This window comes from Taudactylus pleione, unplaced genomic scaffold (genome assembly GCF_031769625.1).
Source record: "Taudactylus pleione unplaced genomic scaffold, aTauple2 ptg000609l, whole genome shotgun sequence".
In the NCBI taxonomy this organism is placed as follows: domain Eukaryota; kingdom Metazoa; phylum Chordata; class Amphibia; order Anura; family Myobatrachidae; genus Taudactylus; species Taudactylus pleione.
The window spans coordinates 8,835,844-8,857,251 of record NW_028285011.1 but is presented as its reverse complement, the minus strand read 5'-3'; the positions used below and the strand labels follow the sequence as shown (position 1 = coordinate 8,857,251).

General features: G+C 43.4%; 1 protein-coding gene across 3 annotated transcripts in view; it reads right to left on the bottom strand.

Moving 5' to 3' along the window:
• The window catches only part of FHL2 (four and a half LIM domains 2), a 95,228-nt gene extending 76,758 nt beyond the window's left edge, over window positions 1–18,470 (bottom strand). Inside the window, exon 1 of one of the 3 annotated variants that reach the window (XM_088454159.1) lies at window positions 18,447–18,470. The gene's annotated coding sequence lies outside the window, so the exon portion shown is untranslated. Of the gene's footprint in view, window positions 1–11,083; window positions 11,211–11,739; window positions 11,810–18,446 lie in introns of those variants that run through there. The other 2 variants (XM_088454158.1, XM_088454157.1) reach the window with 2 other exon arrangements.
• Window positions 18,471–21,408: the final 2,938 nt, after the last annotated feature.

The following is a 21,408-nucleotide window of genomic DNA, read 5'->3' as shown; positions in this document are numbered from 1 at the left end:
TAATATAACTATTTAACCCTGCGTCAGGCACACCTCTGGGACTCCCAGGTTCGGGCGCAGGCGCCTGTTATAAAATTTTCATTAGCACCTAATTAACTCAATTCTAATGCTCTTAAAATGATCAGTGACCTTCATTAGGATGTACAAAGAGAATATATGGAAATCTGATTCACAAAACCACATTTATTAACCCTAAAGCGAGTAAAACAAAAAATACAAAATTTTAAGAGGCGCGGTGTGGCTAAGAGTCCACCCTGGACAAACCTACATATTTCCACAAAATACCCACAACCTTTGTAATTTTCATTCATAAAATACACAAAATTGTGAGAAAATAAAAAGAAATGCGTACCTTCAAAAGTCGGACGAGTTTGGGCCAATGAGCGTGAGAGGCCAGGAAAGTCACTACTGCACTCCACGCAGGCGGCGGGAAAACTGACTAGGGCAGTTTCAAACAGCACCTAGAGATAGGAAGGTACTAGGAGGAACAGGTCCCTGCATCCCCTTGGGGCGGAGAGGTGAGCGAAAACAGCTTTGTGGCGTCTGTCAGGCCAGCTGTGCCCAACGCAGGGTTAATAAGGTAATATATAATGAAGTAAAAATATATTGGCTTATAGATAATAGTAGAGGGTGGGACGGGGTATATGTGTATTAATATAATAAACAATATATTTCATATTTTAAATGCAATATGCACAGCATATATTTCATTTAAAATATGAAATATATTATTTATTAGGGATGTGGTCATAATCCCGATCGCGAGGATTCTGGCGGTCAGAAACAGATGCCGGAATCCCGGCACTTATCAGAATACTGGCGCTGCCATCCCGAAGGTAAGTACTCTGGTAAGGTGGAGGGTTAGAATTAGAGGATCGGAGTAGGCACTAAATGGTGGGTTAGGTTTAGGCTGCGGGGGGGAGTTCAGTTTAGGCACTGGGAGGGGGGAGTTAGGTTTAGGCACTGGGAGGGGGGAGTTAGGTTTAGGCACTGGGAGGGGGGAGTTAGGTTTAGGCACTGGGAGGGGGGAGGTTTAGGAACAGGGGGGAAGATTAGGTTTAGGCACTGGGGGGGGGGGAGGATTAGGTTTAGGCACTGGGAGGGGGGAGGATTAGGTTTAGGCACTGTGGGGAGGGAGGATTAGGCTGATGGGAGGGATGGTTAGGTTAGGCTTACTTACCTGTAAGCATCAGGATTGTAACCTGGTTGGGATGCCGGCATCAGGATTCTTATTTCCCGGGATCCCGAACACCAGCATCCCGTACCCAACCCTATTTAATATATTGATTATAATTCAAATATTATCTTGTGCCCTGTAGGTATTGCTGCACGGTGAGGACCTTCTATCGCTGCTCTTTGGCCGACTCATTGGAGTCAAGTGATTGTGAGGTAAGCTTAAGCTGGGTACACACTATATATTGGAGCACTTGTCGTTTTGAGGCAGATCGTAACAACAAATTGTCCACATCATCCAGTGTGTACGCACTACTGTGCGCTCCCTGCTTCATTTATCACATCTTCAGATTTCCCTGCAGTGCAGACAGAGCTCAAGATCCGGCGGCCAAAATCATGCTTCTGAATGTGACAGGGGAACGAACAGTGTATCGGTTGGTTGTACACCTGATGGTGCAGTGTGTACAGACTGCCTGATATATTGTGCTGTCATATCTGCCGTTGCTGGGTACACACATCATCTAGTGTGTACTCGGCTTTAGATTTCTTTTTTTGCTCTATTTTTTATTCTTATTAATGTAGTTTCCTACTGACTGTCACTTACTGACTTTTCCTGCCAATCACCCTCTTCCCTTTCCCTGTCACTTCTCTCTCTCCTGTCAACCTCTCCCCATCACGCTCTCTCTCCTTTTCTCTCTGTTACCCTCTACCTCCACTATCACCCTCTGCCCATCACCCACTGCCTCTTCCCATTACCCACTGTCTATCACCCTCTCCATGTCATAAACATATTATTTTGTGCATTGTAGATATTCACACATGGAGAGGACCTTCTCTCGCTGTTCTTTGACCGATTGGAGTCAGGTGATTGTGATGTAAGCTTAGATTTCTTTTTGCTATGTTACGATTTTTTTTTAATAATGCATTTTCCCACTGACTGTAAGCCACTGCCTTTTCCAGGCTGTCATCCTCTCCCTGTCACTTCTCCCTTCTTTCACCCTCTCCCTGTCACCCTCTATCACTCACTGTCACCTTCTGCCTTTCCCCGTCATCCACTGCCTCTCGCCAGCGTCACCCTCTGCCTTTTCTCATCACCCACTACCTCTCCCTGTTATCCTCTACTCTGTATACACAAAGGAGGAGAGCAAGGCTGTAACTAGGGTGGTGCGGCCAAAGTGTATAGAATGGTAAAAGGTAAAACAGGGGGATGCATTTTTTTTAACATCTTTTTATTAGAGGAATAAACTAGGTGAGTACAGAACAGGAGTCAAACCACTAATTTTACAATACATTGTACATTATGGGCCTGATTCAGAGCCGGACGCTATTTGCGGTCGTTCGTCCCGAAAATAGGGGTGGCTATTCAAATGAACCGTTCGCTCTTTGCGGTCTGTTCACGCCTCTATGTCTGAACGAGCGAACAAAACTTGCGGTCGTTTTTTGGATAACTACGCCCCCTGGCCGCTCGCATCCTACGTCATGTCCGCTATTTATTAGATTAATCGAGTACATCGACCAGGGTATGAGCTGCTCGCTATTCTTGTGGTTGGTTTTTGCTACCACAATTTTGCGAGCAGTTCTGACTATAAAATAACCCAGTGACGTGCTCAATGACGCTGCTGTTTTAATTATGCACACCCATAAAACGCCCGTTTTGACCTTAAGCACGCCTGCGATCGGATCTCCACTCCCTGTTTTCAAGCACCTTCCCCTGTTACCACCCACATACGCCTCTTTCTGTCACTCAAATTATCAGGCATTCGCTATTTTGCGAGCACATGAATATCGACCGCACAGACTGGTTCGCGCATGCGTATAACGATCCGTGCGCATGCGCAGTTGGGCAAACATCGCTTGGAGCGAACGAGCGGCCGCTTACGAGCGGCTCTGAATCAGGCCCTATAATTCAAAATATGAAACATTGTAAAGAAACACGTCAAGCGGACATATTTGTAGGAGGACGCAAATTTATAGTTTGCAGGGGGGGTGCCGAAAAACCTAGCACTGACTCTGTATGCAGCCTTGAAACAGACTGCAGCCTGTGCCCTACCAAATCTATAGTGAAGCATACATGTGTAGTAACTGAGTGCACCCCACCCCCAATAACCTCACCCCACACCAAATCATAGTTGCCTACCATTGGCTTCTCCTCCCAGGGAGAAGCCTTGGTAGCAGAAAAAAAGGTGGGCAATAATGGGGGCGGGGCCTGATGGGTCACGTCATTAAGCCCTGCCACCTTTGCCGCAAATTGCCGCGATTGGCTTAAATTTAAGTAGGGGGCGGGGTTAAATGACGCGATTCACTGAGAATCGTGCCATTAAGCCCCGCCCCCTACACGGGGACCCGTGATCGCCGCAGAAATTCTCCCCATTCTACCCACTTCACTAGGAAGTGGGCAGAATGCCGGAGAAGTGCCTACCCTTCTGGGGGTGTGGGGGGGTTACCCGAAAAATCGGGAGCCTCCCGCGAAAACTGGGAGGGTTGGCATGTATGCACCAAATGCAAGTCATAAAATTCTAATACAAACAAACAGAGCCTAAACAGCATCCCATGTATCTAGGAGATAATATATAGCCAGTCCTTAAAACACTCTGTATTACAATAAATGTTAAAGCCGCTTGGCATCCCCTTTCTCCACATAATTGTGCGCAAGCGCAGGAACACAATCCCATGCATGAGCAGAAAATAGCAAACTTGATGGCTTCTAGGGACTGCATCAGCTGGAAGCCCTAGAAGCTAGTAAGAGCTGCTGTAACAGCAGGGGAGTGGAAGCGCTCTCTGCTATTGCAGTCTGAACTGGCAGTCCCAGGGGGAGGAAACACCATCCCCATGAACTGCCAGTTTGGCTGTGTTTAGCAGAGAGCACTTTCAATGGGAAGCCACTGCCACTGCTAGGCAGACCCTGCGGGTTGTGGATTTTACTGAGGGGGGAAGGGGGTCTGTAGCCCTGAAGTTGTTAAGTGTTGTACTATGATCTTATATATCACCTTCTGTAGATAGTTTCCTCAGCATATCCCATAAAGGATTGACTATCACTTTCAAGCACTGGGGTACCCAGCCGACCAGAGGCACCCCAACGGCAGTGTGTTTGTTTTGGCAGCCAGTGAGAGTCAGACACACTCTCATTGACTGCTGCGCCCACTGCTGGAGCCAGGCTAGAGCTCCATCTTCCGGCTCCTGCAGTGGGTGATGGGAGAGGCATCATAACGTTTGTCTCATAGTGCAGAGCAGGCTGGCCCGGAAGGACGGAGGAGCGGACGGAGGAGCAGGGATTCAGGTATTTTAGGGGGGACCACAACTTGGGGCACTGCATAGTGGGGACTATTACTGGGGGCACTATATAGGGGCACTGCATAGTTGGGACTGGGGGCACTGCATAGGGAGGACTACTACTGGGGGCACTGCATAGGGAGGACCACTACTGAGGGCACTGCATAGGGGAGACTACTACTGGGGCACTGTATAAGGGGCACTGCATAGGAAGGACTACTATTGGGGCACTGCATAGTGGGGACTACTACTGGGGCACTGTATAAGGGGCACTACTGGGAGCACTGCCTAAGGGGGACCACTGCTGGGGCACTATAAAAGGGGCACTGCATAGAGGGCACTGCATAGGGGGACCACTACTGGGGGCACTGTATAAGAGGCACTGCATAGGGGGGACCACTACTGGGGACACTGCATAGGGGGGCCACTACTAGCGGCACTGTATAAGTGGCACCAGTGTCGGACTGGGTCATGAAGGGCCCACCAGGGAATACAGTGGTAGGGGCCAAGCTTAAGCGGTTTGACAGTCTCCAGAGGGACTTGGCCAACCATTAGAGAGGATATAGTCAGCCTGCAAAACACATGGCCCCTTTATGAAGAAGGGGACAAGGGTGTGTCAGGAACGCCCACTTTGATTGACAGAAGGGATCATTTCGAACCAGGCACCCAATATCTGACTTATGTAATTTAAGTTCATAATCAAGAACCTGACCCCAACAGGATGGAAGGAGGGGAGGGGGCCCTCAGTCACCGTGGCCCACCGGGGATTTCCCCTGTACCCCTGTCGGCCAGTCCAACCCTGAGTGGCACTATTGGGGGCACTTTATAAGGGTGCATTACTGGGGGCACTGTATAAGGGACACTATATAGGGGCACTACTACTGGGGACATTGCATAAGGGGCACTACTACAGTGGGCATTGCAAGAGGGGAACTACTACTTGGGGCATTAAGGTACATATGGAATAGAAAGGAACGTTCCCAGAGTGATGAGAAATGGTGGTGTGTCATGTTGCCACGCCCCCATTTTTCAGTGGCCATGCCACTTGTGACATGTCACCACGCCCACTTTTTTGGCGCGCACACCTATTTGGGTGGGGGCTCCGTTTTCTAACTTGCCATCTGTAATTGCTCCCATTAGAGCTGGTGTAAGACAAAGCCAGCAATAAGTGGTGTAACCAAAACCATATAGAAATTGCTGAATAAAGATAAGGGTTATTTCATAGGTGGCATCAGTTGCATGAAAGTAAATAATAAAACAATTCTAAAATATCCATAAATGAAAAAGATATTTACTTGAATATGGTACCTAAAAACAAATTCAATTCAGTGGACTATGCTGCCCAACATCACTGCCATGTTCGACTCCCACTATGATCATATTTTCTTTCAAATCTTCATATTTTATCATGTACAATTTCAAAAAGATTATTGGTATAACTGCTTATTTGCTCTTCATCAGCTTAGGAAAAGGTCGGTGATCTGTTCTACAACCGGCTGTGTATGATATATTCAGAATAAAAAAGAGATGAGATACCAAAACAAAGCTTCATGTGTACTAAAATATTACTGATAAGCTTGCTAATATGGAACAAACATAAATACATTTTGAGTCTCCCATATCCAAAATGTTTGGGACCAGAAGTATTTTGAAAATCTGATTTTTCCGTATTTTGGAATATTTGCATATCATAATGAGATTTCTAGGGGAAGGAGCCCAAGTCTAAACACAGATTGCATTTATGTTTCATACATATTTTCTATACATAGCCTTAAGGTCATTTTATACAATATTTCTAATAATTATGCGCCTTAAACAAAGTTTCTGTACATTGAACCATCAGAAAGCAAAAGTGTCCATATCTCAGTCATGCTAAAAAAAAAATGTATATTGGAATATTCTGTATTTCGGAATATTTGAATATGGGAGACTCAACCTGTATGTATGTCCAGCAATACAGATGCATGCCTATATTTTAAAATCGTTGTGATCGTAGAGATTTGGTAACTTTGGTTCTGACTTAAAAAATAATGGCACACCCAAAATATAATATGGGGAGTGGGTTCAGGTGAAAGGAGAAGAAATACACAATTTGCTCTGAGCCAGCTGGCCATTGCTAAATACAGTATGCTTCAGTTATAATAGATATTTTTTTTTACCTTCATCTGAACTACATGACCTGAACCTTTTATTAACATTTGTGCTATGAACAAAATGTAAAATGACTTTTCTGCATAGTGGATATCAGAGATCCAGGTTGAGTACTTTATCCCTGTAATCATAGGAAGCAAGTATCTAGTGTTTATAGTACTGGGGAATACACATTCAAATTACAGTGGGTAAGGAAAAGTTTGGATTCGGAAACCAAAACAACAGCCTTAACCATCTGAAAAATGAGACTGTGGAACGGGTCCAGATGTAGTTTTAACTGCAAACTTTGTGACATAATTGAGTAACTGGATTGTTTGCTTTGGAAATGGTACAGGAGCAGTTTAGAAAAGTTGCGTAACTTGCTGAATCTGCACTTTTTTTCTTAAGAAGAATGTAATTAATAAAAGTAATACAGAAGAGCACAGATGTTGGTATGTTAACAATTCATGGTTTAACTTATGAGGGGAAAGTATAAAGTCAGTTCCCTTTGCACTGTGTAAGTAACTATGCAGGGGTTACTATTTTATGGACTGTCACATGACCATGCTGCATTCCACAGCCTAAGGTATGGCTGTACAATGCAGGCTTTGTAATTCCTTAGACACAGGACATCAATGTCTGCATTGCCATTTACAGAAGTGTTCTATGTATGACATCATTTATGTCTTAAGAAATGTTTGTGAGATGGGCAAGTAGTAGAGTTGGAGCTGTAGACAATGTGGATATTATTATTATTACCAGTTATTTATATAGCGCACACATATTCCGCAGCGCTTTATTTATTTATTTATTATTTATTAACAGTTTCTTATATAGCGCAGCATATTCCGTTGCGCTTTACAATTGGAAACATTGATAGAACAAAACAGGGTAATAACAGACAGACATAGAGGTAAGAGGGCCCTGCTTGCAAGCTTTACAGAGATTATTTGGCCATTCACATCAGTCCCTGCCCCAGTGGAGCTTACACTCTATATTCCCTATCACATGCGCAAGAAAACACACACGGGTTAATTTGTGTTGGGAGCCAATTAACCTACCAGTATATTTTTGGAGTGTGGGAGGAAACCGGAGCACCCGGAGGAAACTCACGCAAGCACAGGGAGAATATACAAACTCCACACAGTTATTAGAACTTCATGTGAACAATTAAACTGTATCTACTTTGGTGCCATTGTATAAATGAAAGTTACTAAATGTGCACAAAGAGAAGCTGATGTAGAGGTGGAGGCACTGTAAATGCAAAATGCTCCTGAAAAGGGTATTATGTGTGCCACTTTAACACCTAGGGGCAGATTCAATTACCTGGGGTGTTTACTGCGCAGTTAAAGGTCCAAGTTTAACACCTGGAGCTATTGAACTATAAGCCAATTTTCCCATGCGGTAAACCTGCGGGTAGCGCACATTAACCCATAGATGCCACATGTTGGAAGCTATGGGCTTCCCTGTGCATTACATTTATCACAGACTTTCCCCGCAGCTCCTTGGGGAATGGGTATGTAATGCCGGCTGTCGGGATGCCTCCTGTCAAAATACCGACAGCGGTGTCCCGATGGTTGGTATCCCAACAGGGGTCAGGTAAATATACTTACTCTCCCCTCTTCTTCCGCTAACCCTCCCTTCTTGTAGCCTAACCCTCCCCACTCCGCACCCTAACCCTCCCAGTTAGTGCCTAAACCTAAGTCTCCCACCTTTGTGCCTAAACCTATCCCCCCCCCTTAGTGCCTATCCCTAACCGCCCCCCCCTAGTGGTGCCTAACCCTAACCCCCCCATAGGGGTGCTTAACCCAAAACCTAACGCCGCTATGGTACCTAAACCTAACCCCCCCGCGGCTAACAGCTAAGACGCCCCAGACTTACCTGGTTCGGGCTGGCATCTGTCTATGTTCCGGTGTCGGATTAAGATAGGCGTCAGTATTTCAACACCTATCAAATCCCTTGTCGGACTTCCAGCGTCGGGATCAGACCGGCGGCATGCCATCAACTGGTCTGCTAACTACATCCCTCCTGACACTGTGAGGAAAAATCTGCATTAAGTGCACCCTCTGGGGCCTAAAATGCAAGTATGCGGCACTTAATTGAACATTTCAGCATATACAGTGTTCTTAATAAATACTACAGTCGCTTTCACCATGTAAAATACAGTTAAATTCACAACAATTACAAAATAAAAGTGCTAATTCAATTAAATACAAACAGATTTTTCCCTCCAATTTAAGAAAATCAAAGGGAACATTTCTTTTGTGCCTTGAACTGATTGCAAAAATGAAATAATGAAAATAGAGCGTTCATACTGATAAAAGTAATAGTATCAGTGGGGAGGATTGAGACACACTCAGCCAATCATAAACTGCTGCCGATCATCATTATAATCTGTGTATATTTTGCACCAAAGGCATATATGCATTTTTGTTGTGGTCTGTATTAGTACCATTGGGTGAACATGCCCTTACTGTATTGGTCTATGCTGGCATGCCCCCTTCTCCCCAATTTATCCTCTATAAGCTAAAGGAAACATGCAACCTAACCTGCACAATAATAATACATTTGCATCCAACTCCATATACCACATCTTTCCTGTGCTGACAACAGGCTACGCCCAATATTATTATTATTATTAATAATATTTTCTTATATAGCGCAGCATATTCCATTGCGCTTTACAATTGGAAACAACAATAATAGAACAAAACTAGGTAATAGACAGACAGAGGTAGGAAGGTCCTGCTCAATATGTGTGTTTGATATGTTTTTATTAAAATGTCTGGCATGTAATTATATTTAATAAGGTGTCAAGCAAAGGAATGCCTTTAGGACCCTAGAACATAGGGAAGGTAGGATTCATAATAATCTACTGGCAGGATAGATTCACTTTTATATCGACCATTTAAGGAAGCACATTATAAATGACAGGTCCTCTATAAACACTTATGCTACGTCACTTATTTGAAAGGTTGAATGCAACTTATTACATTCCATAATGAGAAATCCCATAAAGATGCCATGATCAAATAAATGAGAACTTTTCTGACAACATCTAGTTTGTGGAGGCATCTTCAAGAGTGAGAATATCTGGATGTGCCCTGGGTGGACCTTGCATTTTGTCCTGTGCATCCAGTGAGCTTTGGAAATGAGGTCTACTGTTGGCTCACAGACACCATTTGTAGATCTATACATACAGTACATAAAAACACCTATGAAACAGATGTAGATTATAGGGAAAACATAAATTTTTTGGGGAAAAAACTCCCTACTATATTGTTTGCATCCCTATGTAGAAAAGAAATAAGGGGGCTCCTCTTTTACATGAACCTGAAAGCTGGAACAAGTTCTCTGAGCAGAAGATGGTGTTGTTCACAGCTCTTCCTCTGAAACACTCTAGTAAGCACTTTGGGAGTTGAATATGGATCTCTCCCCATATTGCCTGACAGTGTCTTTCTAACATACAGTAAGACCTATGGATGCTAATGTCTGCCTATGGAGGGGACCATATTAACATTACTCTAGGCATATTGGGTGAAACCATCCAATATTAGTATTAATTGTGCACCCTGCCTGCTCATGTTCCTCTACCCAGCATTCTGTGATCCCTTATACTTACAGGGGCAGAAAATGTAAAAGGGAATAAGAAGAAAATGAAAAGATAAAGCTGTACATTTAAATAATTGTAAAACCCCTTCTCTGCTGCTTCCTTAACAGTGCTGCGCTAGACTTGTGCCTGGTTTGCCTGTAATGTGAATACAGGCTTTTATTATAAATCACATTAAAGCATTACAACTGAATTGTATTCGTAAAGGTGCCCTAGTATGGATATAACGATGTTAGTGATTAAGTAAATTAAACAAGTCCTGATATATTTTCTACTGTTTAATTAGTAATCTGTAAATTTTAAAAAGCAAGAATCACATTTCAGGTAGATGAATGCCTCCAGCATAAAATCCAGATTCAATAAACTTCTGTTACTACCAAATAAGTGGCTGAGTGATGTGTTGCTGGATTTTGTATATAGCAACCAGCAAATTACTGATACAAAGGAATCTGTAAAGCTATAACTGTGAAGATGATACATCCAGCAACTTGAAATAAAAACATCTATTTGCACAAATCAAAATAGTAATACTTACTAAAGAGCATGCAAACAATATAAGTGGAAGCGACATAACTAGACTTGTGTTTCTTTTTATGTTCATATTGTTCTCAACACTAAACTATTTCCAGAATGTAGTATTTAATTCTGACAGTAAATCATTATAATGCCGTGGTACATTCCCCTATATGTAACATACAGTAGAGAGAGATGGTGAAATAAGGTAGAGCCGGGCTGCATTCTAAGCCCTCAGATAGCACAATACACATGGTAGCAGTACCATCCATGATACTGACTGCATGGCTACAGTGTGTCCCAGCACAGCATCTTATCAGGCAGCAAGGAGAGCTATCCCTGACAACAGAGAGTGATAGTGAGTACCTGTGTGTGATATCTACTTACAGAGCAGCCAGTGAGTGCACAGTATTCCTCCGAGGGCTAGTGATGGAGAGCAAGTCACACATCCAGTGGCAGCCAGCAGTACTGTCATACAGCTGTAAGACTGGAGGATCCCAGCAGCCTGCTGTCAGCTCTGCATCCCGGATTGTGTGGAAACAGGCTCCCTTCACAGCACAGTGAAACCCCTTCATATCATTTTACCATATAAGGAGACAAAAGCATCCTACACTCTCACTCTTTTACACTGCAGCTGGCATCCAACACTTTCTCTTTTCCAGAGGTTGTGGCTTTTTTTCTCATATTTTACAGATAAATGTCTTTGTTGGAATGTTTCCTGCAATCAAACTGAGTCCGTTTTCCTTGTAACCTACTTAATCAAATACTTCACAATCACATTGCAACACTCCATCACATTGAGAAGAAACAGTGTATCCAGAATGCACGTTATCTGCCAGGTCAGCAGCCAGACTCAGGAATAGCTGTCACTCATTGTCTGTAATCATAATAATAAATCAGAGGAATTGGCCAAAAACCTGGTAAAACAGCTACATACACCCCAAAGACAATACAAGTAGCACTGAAACCACCACAGAAAACTGGTGAAAACCTGACTGAGCTTTTCAGGTATCAGATGCTGCATTTTATGGTATCTTATATACCTGTCAGCGACACCGGGAGACAGATTGTGTAGTTACTGATCCGAGCTACTCAGTGTGATGGATAAGGACAGTCCGGAGGAAAAAGAAAACATGTTGGTGTTCCTCTGAGGAACACACCATTTGCCAGCTGATGTCACTGTGACCCAGCATGTTATTACTGGACAATGGTGAACATGCAGAACTAATAGCTAAGGAATTGCAAAATGCAACACTTGTTTGAAATGTAAAGTAATGTGTGTATGTATGTATGTATGTATGTATGTATATATATATATATATATATATATATATATATATATATTGATAATAATGTGATTCATACAAGTTATTAATTACATATCTTACTATATAGTGCCAAAGAGATACAACAACACAACATGTACTGTAGTGTTGGTATAGCAGAACCACAGAACAAAATAAAGCACAGGAGGAGCTGATTTAGCAAAGACATAACAGCAGTTTAGCAGATTTGTGTTTGCTTCTTCAGGTTAGGTTTTTGTATTATTTTTTCTCCATTTTGCCACAATCAGAGATACATTAAATTTATATAAAACTTACATATGTAATAAATCACCACTTTTGTTGGTTTTTGGGAAGGACATCTACAATCACCTATTTTCAGAAAGAGCACCACATTGTATTTCTCATGTGTGTAACATAAATAATGTTATAGACATATAAAGCAACAGACACACCTACTGTATATTTGTACCCTACAATAGACTATGGTCACAGCCTGTATTTACAATACAAGGCTACTATAACTCATAACATTACCATAAATGCTTAGATGGAGGGGGAAAAAGTGTTAAAATGCACAGTTAGAGCAAAGTAATACTGTTATAATTTGACACAAGGATCAACTTGTAGCTGGTTCTGGACCGTGCCAAAGAGGTATTCACAACCCCAGGGGCGATCTATTAGTCTGTCTCAGTACAATACTCTTTGATGTGTATTTAAACATAGATTTCTGCATCACACAAAGGAGAGTTACTGCAAGAAAATATGGGCAAGAGTCTAAACATAGCATAGCTCATAAAGCTCAGCATAAGCAGTATAAATATAGCACAAACCCCGTAACATTATAAACACCACCACAATGCATAACATTACAGTATTTGACCTCATTTGTGAAAAGTAAATGTTATATAAGAAATATGACCTTAAGAAAACATATTCCATGTAAAAACAGAGTGGCCAACAAGGTATTTACAGTAACTACAGTATGGTGCCTTGCACGAGATCTTGCATATACAGCCTGTCTATTTATACTTTCCTGTTGTTCCTTTCATCCAAGAGGGAAAAAGGGAAAGTACGTGATGAAATGATAGAAAAACGCAGAATAAATGTGGGGAAAACCTAATAAAATCATATAAAGGCCTGAGCACAAAAACAATGTTTTCATCATTTTTTTATGTTGCTTTTTTTGTAGCACAAGACACCTTAAAAAATTCCATAGGCCAAGTATTCATTAGTCTGTGCTGCCAAGTACATTTGTGATTTATTCTTAGTGAAGACTGTAAGCGGACATGACAGTTATAATGGGAGTCTGCTAGTCTGGTAGCAGCAACTTTTTGAAAAGATAAACAGCTTTATTATTTCAGTTAGAAATGTAGGAGCTCATGCAGAGGTGGCCGAACAATCCATACATCCCTGTGTAGGCTTTGGCATTTCTTATACTTAGGATTCCTTATGCCTGGAGAAGCAGAACAGCGGAGGAAGGGGTGGACAAGCATAGACTCTGTATAATAAGGGTTTGTTCATGTAAATTGAATTCAAGTAAATCTGGATGCAGACACAGAAGTGTATCTTTGGTAAGTGTTGGAAGGCTGGTGCAATGATACACAATGATGAGGACTATTAGCCACTTCTGATTGGTTGATTACATACTGCTCCTCCAGCTGATAAACAATTTATTAGTATTGTGGCTACATCATATATGGTCATGTATATCTATTCGCATTACTTAAATGAAATTTCTATTTTGACTGCTTCAGGAAGGAAGATTCCCATTTGATCTTTTTAAGGGTAAACAATAGAAGTGAGCCTAGCATAAACACAATAGAGACGAAGGCTCCACCCATTCCCTCCTCTGACATCTCTCACTGGCTGGCAGGTCATACCCTCTCCTGCAGCTAACCAACGCACATGGTGACAGACCTGAGCACAACAGCATCTCTTCTACCCCCGAAATATCCCCCCCCCCGTGCTGAGTAGATAGCTGTGCACCACCCATCCTTCCAAAGAAGGTCCACAACCCCCCTTCTCTGCCAATGAAGGTCTTAAACTGCATTTTCCCCACTGCTATCTGAGGAAGGTTCCAAACTGACCCCCACCCTCCCTCAGTGCCAGAGGAGAAGGTCCCAACCTGGGCATGCCCACTACAGTTTCTGACTGATGAGAATGTTTCCCTCTCGACACCCAGGCAAGGGGATAAGACCACTCTCCTGGCTGTACACAGCCTCAGATTCACCAACTCCCCTGAAGTACAGCCTGGTACCTGCCCTGACCTCCAGAATAGTGGCTGCCCATATAACATGCATGCTGTATCACAGGGATGGCCATCGGTGGGTTAACCATCAATGGTCACCATCAATGTGCTATCATTGATTAACATTGATGGCATGCAGCCATTGACATTGAACTATTGATGGCAAGCAGTAGGCTTCCCCCCTCTTAGTGCTGCAGCTGGAGGCAACAGGCCAATCAATAAAGAGGGTAGGGTTTAGTGGAATGGCCATGGGAAGAGCTACACTCTGTTCCTCTGCACCAGGGCAAAAAAATAACATTGCAAGCTCTTTGCCATCAATGAAGGAGAACCATTGGAGAAATAAGGAGGGTGGGGACAGAGATGATAAGAATAGGGGGAGACATGGGGTAGAAACAAAGAGATTCTAGGAATAGATGAAGACGGAGACAGATAGAGTTGGGAGGAATAGGGGGAGATAGGGTGGCAGGGAGAGAGTTTGGAGGAATAGAGGAATTCGAGGCAGGGAGAGAGAGAGAGGCAATTGGGAGGAATAGGGGGAAATGGATTCAGTATATTATGTCGGCATTCATCATGTTGACACTCATCATGTTAACATGTCTAGCATGTCGACAATGACCACATCGACATTCATTATGTCGACACTAATGAATACCAATAATATTTGAATGTTGACAAAACATTCCTGGTAGTTCAGTGGTGACTTACCTGGTTTGGCGGGTCCGGTGTTAAGCTAACGGTGACTTACAGCTGTTCCTGGGGCGGTTCCGGTAGTATCGCTAACACCTAACCCTTATCCCTCCCCTAGTGCCTAACCCTAATGATCCCAAATGCTGCAGTCTAACCCTAACTGTCAGCATTCTAAGAATGTCTGCATTTCACATTTCAGATGTGGACAATGTGAACATGTCTACATTCTGCATAACTGTCAACATTGTAGTGTCAACATTATAAATGTTGACATAATGACTGCATCCCGGGGGAAACATGGGGATATAGAAAGATGAGAGAGAGAGATGGGAGAAATAGTGAGAGACAGGTTGGCAAAGAGAAAGAGATAGAGAGAGCAAGAGAGATGGTAGGAATGGCAGGAGATGGGAGAGAGAGAAAAAAATCCCTGCTAGTGAATGACGGGTTCAAAATTCTAGTTTCATTTAGTTCACATTTGTGTTACGTTTGTTTGTAATGACATTTTGGGGTAGATTTACTAAGCGGCGACTTTTTCAAGTTGCCAGTTTACAAAAAAATGCAAAACCAGAAGTATTTTACATGTTATATTATTACCATTTAAATATTGGGGTCAAATCTATAAAGAAATGGTGGCTTGCAAAAGCTGCCGCTTAGAAAATCGAGCTCTTTATGTGGAACAGGAGACTTTCCAATTCATAAATTCATAAATAAAACCGTTCGGGCACAATTCTTCTGTGTATATAACAATTTACTACAATATTATATTGTGTACAAAATAGGGTAAAGTGACTTACACACTTACTACTAACATTTTCAAGCCAAATCTCTATGCTTTCTGGGCCTGATTCAGACCCGCTCGCAAGCGGGTCGATGTTGCCCAAGTGCGCATGCGCATGACGGAGGCGGCTCTGTCGTGCGCATGCGCGAGACCTGAATAACGACGGCCAAGCCATTGTTATGGGTCTCGCACCAAAGGAGGCGTGCTGTCGATGGTGATTGACAGCACGTCCCCTTTGGTGGGCGTGCCGGGGGCGTGACTACCCAGACGGAGGCGTTCCCATGGGAACGCCTACCGTCTGGGACCGGCCCCACTGACATCACTAGTGATGTCAGTGGAAGTGCTTTTGGCTCTGATAGAGCCAAAAGCACTCCAGGGCTTGTGGCAGCGAGAACCTACCACAAGGGTCTCGTTGCAAGCCCGATGGTCGCGATGACCTCGCTGTCATGTATGTCGCTTGTAAATGTGTCCATTACAATAAATAGAGAAGGGGTCTCAGGGCCTGATTCAGCAAGGAACTCAGGGCTCGATTCAGACCCGCTCGCTAGATGTGTTCGCACGCACCCAGCATAAGGCAGGCAATCGCACGGCAAGGCATTAGCACACCCACTATGTCTTAGCGTGCGATCGTTCTGTGTATGCAGACGCCCACCAGCCTGTCTAAGACGCCCACTTGTGCATGTCATCTCCAGGAAGTGTATGCAACCAAAGTAACATTGAGTACCATCGGATGCGATCGCAGCACTTGTGGTTGACCATACCCTTCCGCAAGCACTGCGAGTGATTCAGTGTGATTTTCAACCATGTGACTTGTATTATGATGCTGCATCTTAATTATGTACACCTCTGAAATGGTGTTAAGATGCTCAGGCACGCCTGCGTTCGCACCATCACTCCCCCATTTTTCATGGACCATCCCCTGTCACCACTCACAAATGGCTTCTCCTGTCACTCTAGCTAGCGAGCTGTCTATGCGCAGCGAGCAAACGCTTCCCGATCGCATGGACTAGTTTGCACACGTGCTCTGTATGCGTACGCATGCGCAGATTGCAAAAATCGGCTGACTGCATGCGAACGTAGCGTAGCGAGCGGGTCTGAATCGGGCCCTCAGTATCTGATACGTACGCAATTATTGCGTACTGTGCAGGCGCGAACCGTCCACTGTGATCGGAATGACTATGCAGAGTGATTGATAGGAGGTGCCGTTTGTGGGTGGTGACGGCTGAACTCAGGTGTGCTAGTGTGTTTGAACGCCATTACAGGGGTGTGCATAAATTAGCCACTGAAATGCCCTACGCAGCCTGAGGCCTGATGGCGTGCGATGAAGTAGCAATTTCTGAGTAAGGTCAGAGCTTGTGCAAGTATGCTTGAAACTGCGATGGTACTCGATTGTACCGAAGTTTTCGCAGTCTTGCTAAGCATTATGGGTGTGTGTAAGGTAAAGTGGGCATCCTTATGTAGTGCTGCAGCAGCATTGCGATAGCAATGAATTAACATACTATCGCAGTTGAACTGCATGCATAATCGCTGTTGCATTCACAGTTGCATTCCGTAATGAATCAGGCCCTCAGTCATCAAGGGACAGGAACAATTTTTGGAACATAAGCCAAGCAAAAATGATTGTGCTTGTAAAACGAGAAATGAGTTTTTATGCTGATAATGTCATATTGTCACATATATACTGGATGTTATTATATTTTCTTTGTTACATATACAATATTCACAAAACTTATATCTCTTGCATATTATTTGTTTGTTTGCATGTTGCCACTACGGAGCAGCCTAAAATTCCTGAGCCTTCACCAGTCGATCAAAAAGACAGAGGTTATTCCTCCAAAAGAGGATGAAATAATTTGTATATGTACATTTTTCTACAGTAATTGCCCAACACGTGCTTTGAATACCAAGGGACAGATATAGAGTTGAATGTTAAAGTTGTCCAATTGCATACTTGCAAATATGTGTTACTGTATACACTGATGTTTTACAAGTCTGCATTTTGTGTTACACACAAAATAAAATACATGGCATCTAGAGTAACTTTAGTGTACACTCTATAGATACATGTAGAGAGCAATATATGGCAATCAACTCAAAAACTAGAACATGTACATGTAATTCAAAATAAGTATCTTGCATAGGAAGGGCTGCAGGTAATGTGTTGGATATAAAGGTTTTTTTATGCGATTGCAAATGTACAGTAATTGTGTCCAACATTAAATCACAATGCATAAAGCATTGACTGAAAAGATAGCCAAATAAATGATGTTTCCCAGACCTGCTAAGTAGGAAATACTTATTTATATGAAACACAAAATAGATTTTCACATACTGTGAAATATATAATTTCAATAGAATGCATTAAAGTTGTAATTACTATTAAAATCTCACTTCATGTATTTCTGTTATGTCTCGGTCACACAATATACCTGTGGGCCAGTCTGCCCATATACCTTTTCCATATGTTGTCTGATAGACTGAGGAAAGGCGTAAGGGACACTCCAGCTCACGAGGAAGCAAACAGTATTACAGATGTATAACCAATAAATACAAATAAATGAAGGTGTCAGGTGTAATGTAGAGAAACCCATGTGTCCAACAGTGCCTGTCTTGTAAACATCAAAAATCATTTTTCATTTGTTAAAGTAACTTGGTTCAACATTCAAATATATATGATTGTTCTTAGGCAATAGGTTCATAGTTTATAAAATAATGGCTATTGTAGTCACATAACAAGTACCAAACACTCACCTGCTGTATGCTGGGTGTCTGCTCTAGACAAAGTGAGCCAGAGTGACCGGGAAGGGGTAAGTAGTCAGGAGTTTTGATTGCCTGGATTAGTCAAACAATAGCACTGTAACTAGGAAGATGACATTCTTCAGCCTGTTCAGCTATTATTACAGTATCTTTTGTCTATAGATAAGGGCCGCAACACCTCAGAGGCAGCATCCTTTTAAGGCATCAAAGCAACAGAAGTACAAGGCTTCTGAAAGATACAAAGCACTTTACACACTGATTAAGAAAGCATTAGCTGTATGTTGTATAGATATGTGAAACAACTATTTACACTATGCTAGTATTTCAATATATAGTTAATATTTCTAGCATTGCTCTGAAAACAATTTTTCTGAAACCTGAAGGAAGTTTGTAGCCTCAGTTTTAAATCTTTGTAAACTACTACAGCATACAGACAACAACCCAAAGCTTCCGTTTATTTTACTACTTTTTTGTGTTACTGTGGCCTTGATACTATTGTATTTTTTTTTATTTTTCAATATTCCATCTTCAATTAGTACTTATATGTCATGACTTGCACCATGAAGCTCATGCTGAGAAGAACTGGTGGCTTCTCTGGACATACATGTACAATGAATAGCAGAGCTGGAAGGGGGCAAACATCTCAGCACCGGCCCTGGTTTGTGCCCTGCAGGCCCGGCAGCAGGAGAGTGCAAAGGGGTCACTTGTGTTAGGCCCCAAGATTTCAAGGAATATCGGGATTCCATATCATGTATCCCCCTTGCCTGTGCTGCTGCAGTGTTCAGTAGGGCACAGCCACAGGCAGAAATAGAGGGAGCCTGGTACAATAAAGTTTTTGTGTGTCAGCACAGCATGCATGACGTCATGACGTTGCTCCACTGGATCAGATATAAGCCGAGCCTGACCCTCCCACGAAGAGGAGCAGCAGCCTCAGCAGGTAGCAGGAAGTTAGGGTAGGCTGGGCTGGGCTGTAGAGACATGAGTTGGGTGGGGGTTTGGGGGGATGGGGATGAAGTGACACAGGGGGGATGGAGTTGAAGACACAGTGCTAGGCATTCGCACACGCAGGGGGGTTTTCTGAGTACCAGTGGGGGTGTTCTTTAATAACTGATGCTGTACTTGTTTGCCTGCACTTATGTTTTTTGTGAAAGAGGTGTGTGTATGTCTCTATCCATGTCAGTGTGTCTGTGTTGGTGTGCGTGTCTGTGTGTAGTCTTTGTGAGTGTCTGTCCATGTCAGAGTGTGTCAGTATGTGTGTGCCTGTTAGCATGTCTGTATCATTGTGTGTGTAATGCTGAACTGACAGTCCATCATCCAAATATATATATATATATTACACACAGTCAGATGCATAAATATTGGGACATTGACAGAATTTTCATATTTTGGCCTCTATTCACCACAATGGATTTGAAATGAAACAAACAAGATGTGCTTTAACTGCAGACTGTCACGGCCAGGGTGTTTCAGCATGGCACTAGGCGGGTGTTACCTGTGAGGTCGTTGTGGTACGGGCTGTCTGGTGGCGGAGCTGGTGTCTGGCGGGGGGCTTTGGCTGCGCGCGTTGTTGTACGGGCCTGTTGTCGCTATGCGCTGGTAGGGCCTGGCAGCGTCTCCGTTCCGTGTGGCATGGGCGCCGCCATTTTGCCTTCTGGCCATGTGATGCGGCTGGCCAATCCTGGTGAGTCACATGTTCCCTATGGCCAGTAACAGCACGGCATGGGGTATTTAGGAAGGTTCAGTGCCTTCCTTCTTTGCCAGTGCAATGTGTATCTCAGCCTAGCTGAGAGGGAGTTCTCTGTGCTTATCCTGTTCCTGTGTATTGCTGTCTGCCAGTCTGCCTGTCAGCATCTAGCTTCCGCTGGACTACCCCGCTTCCTCCACCACCCTTGCCCATACCTGAGTGCCTGAGCCTGCTGACATCCTGCTCATTTGCCTTAGTTCACTACCTGCATACCTGCCTTATTATTTCCTGCATCACTACCTGCATACCTGGTTGATTATTCCAGTCTCACTACCTGCACACCTGGACAGTTCTAATTGTTTCTACTTGGACATTAACCCATTACTCCCACCACAGAACTCTAGTGCACGTTTATATATACCTGGACTTTTATTTCCTGCCATATTTTATGTCTACTCCAGCACTTATTAAAAAAACCTAGTTTTATGTTCAAACCCGCTTCTGTGATCGCTCCTGCTACCACCCCGGGTCCACAAACAACCCAGAACATAACAGTTTGAACTGGCCCCATGGAGCCGGCCACGGATCAGGAGTCAGGAGTGGATTTGTTCCGGTGCATTTCTGGTCGTTTAGAAAATCTGGAAAACATGCAGCATCAGATGGCTCAATTTTTGCAAGAGATGTCTAAGCGACAGGATAGTTTACAAACTTCCTTTTCTACCCCTGGGGTACCAGCAACTACATCCGCATCAGCATCTGGGAATACAGGAGGCAGATCATCTCCCCGCTTACATCTTCCTTTACCAAGTAAATTTGATGGCAACCCACAACTCTGCCGAGGAATCCTAAATCAGTGTGACATACATTTTACCCTGCAGCCTGACAACTTTCTAACTGCAAGAACTAAAGTGGCTTATATAGTCTCTCTGTTATCCGGCCAGGCCTTGGAATGGGCTTCCCCACTCTGGGAGTGCTCAAATCCGCTGCTGGATAATTACGCAGACTTTGTGTCATCCTTCAGGAGGATTTTCGATGAACCTGGGCATGCTGTATCAGCATCATCAAACATCATGACACTGAGACAAGGGGTCTGTCCTGTCAGTCAATATGCCGTGCAATTTAAAATTTTAGCATCAGAGCTCAAATGGAATGAGGAAGCCCTCACCTCGGCCTTCTGGCATGGGTTGTCAGATGATCTAGTCACTCGAGAGCTTCCTGCTAATCTGAACGACATTATTTCATTGTGTATCAAAGTTGACCTATGCTTCAGGC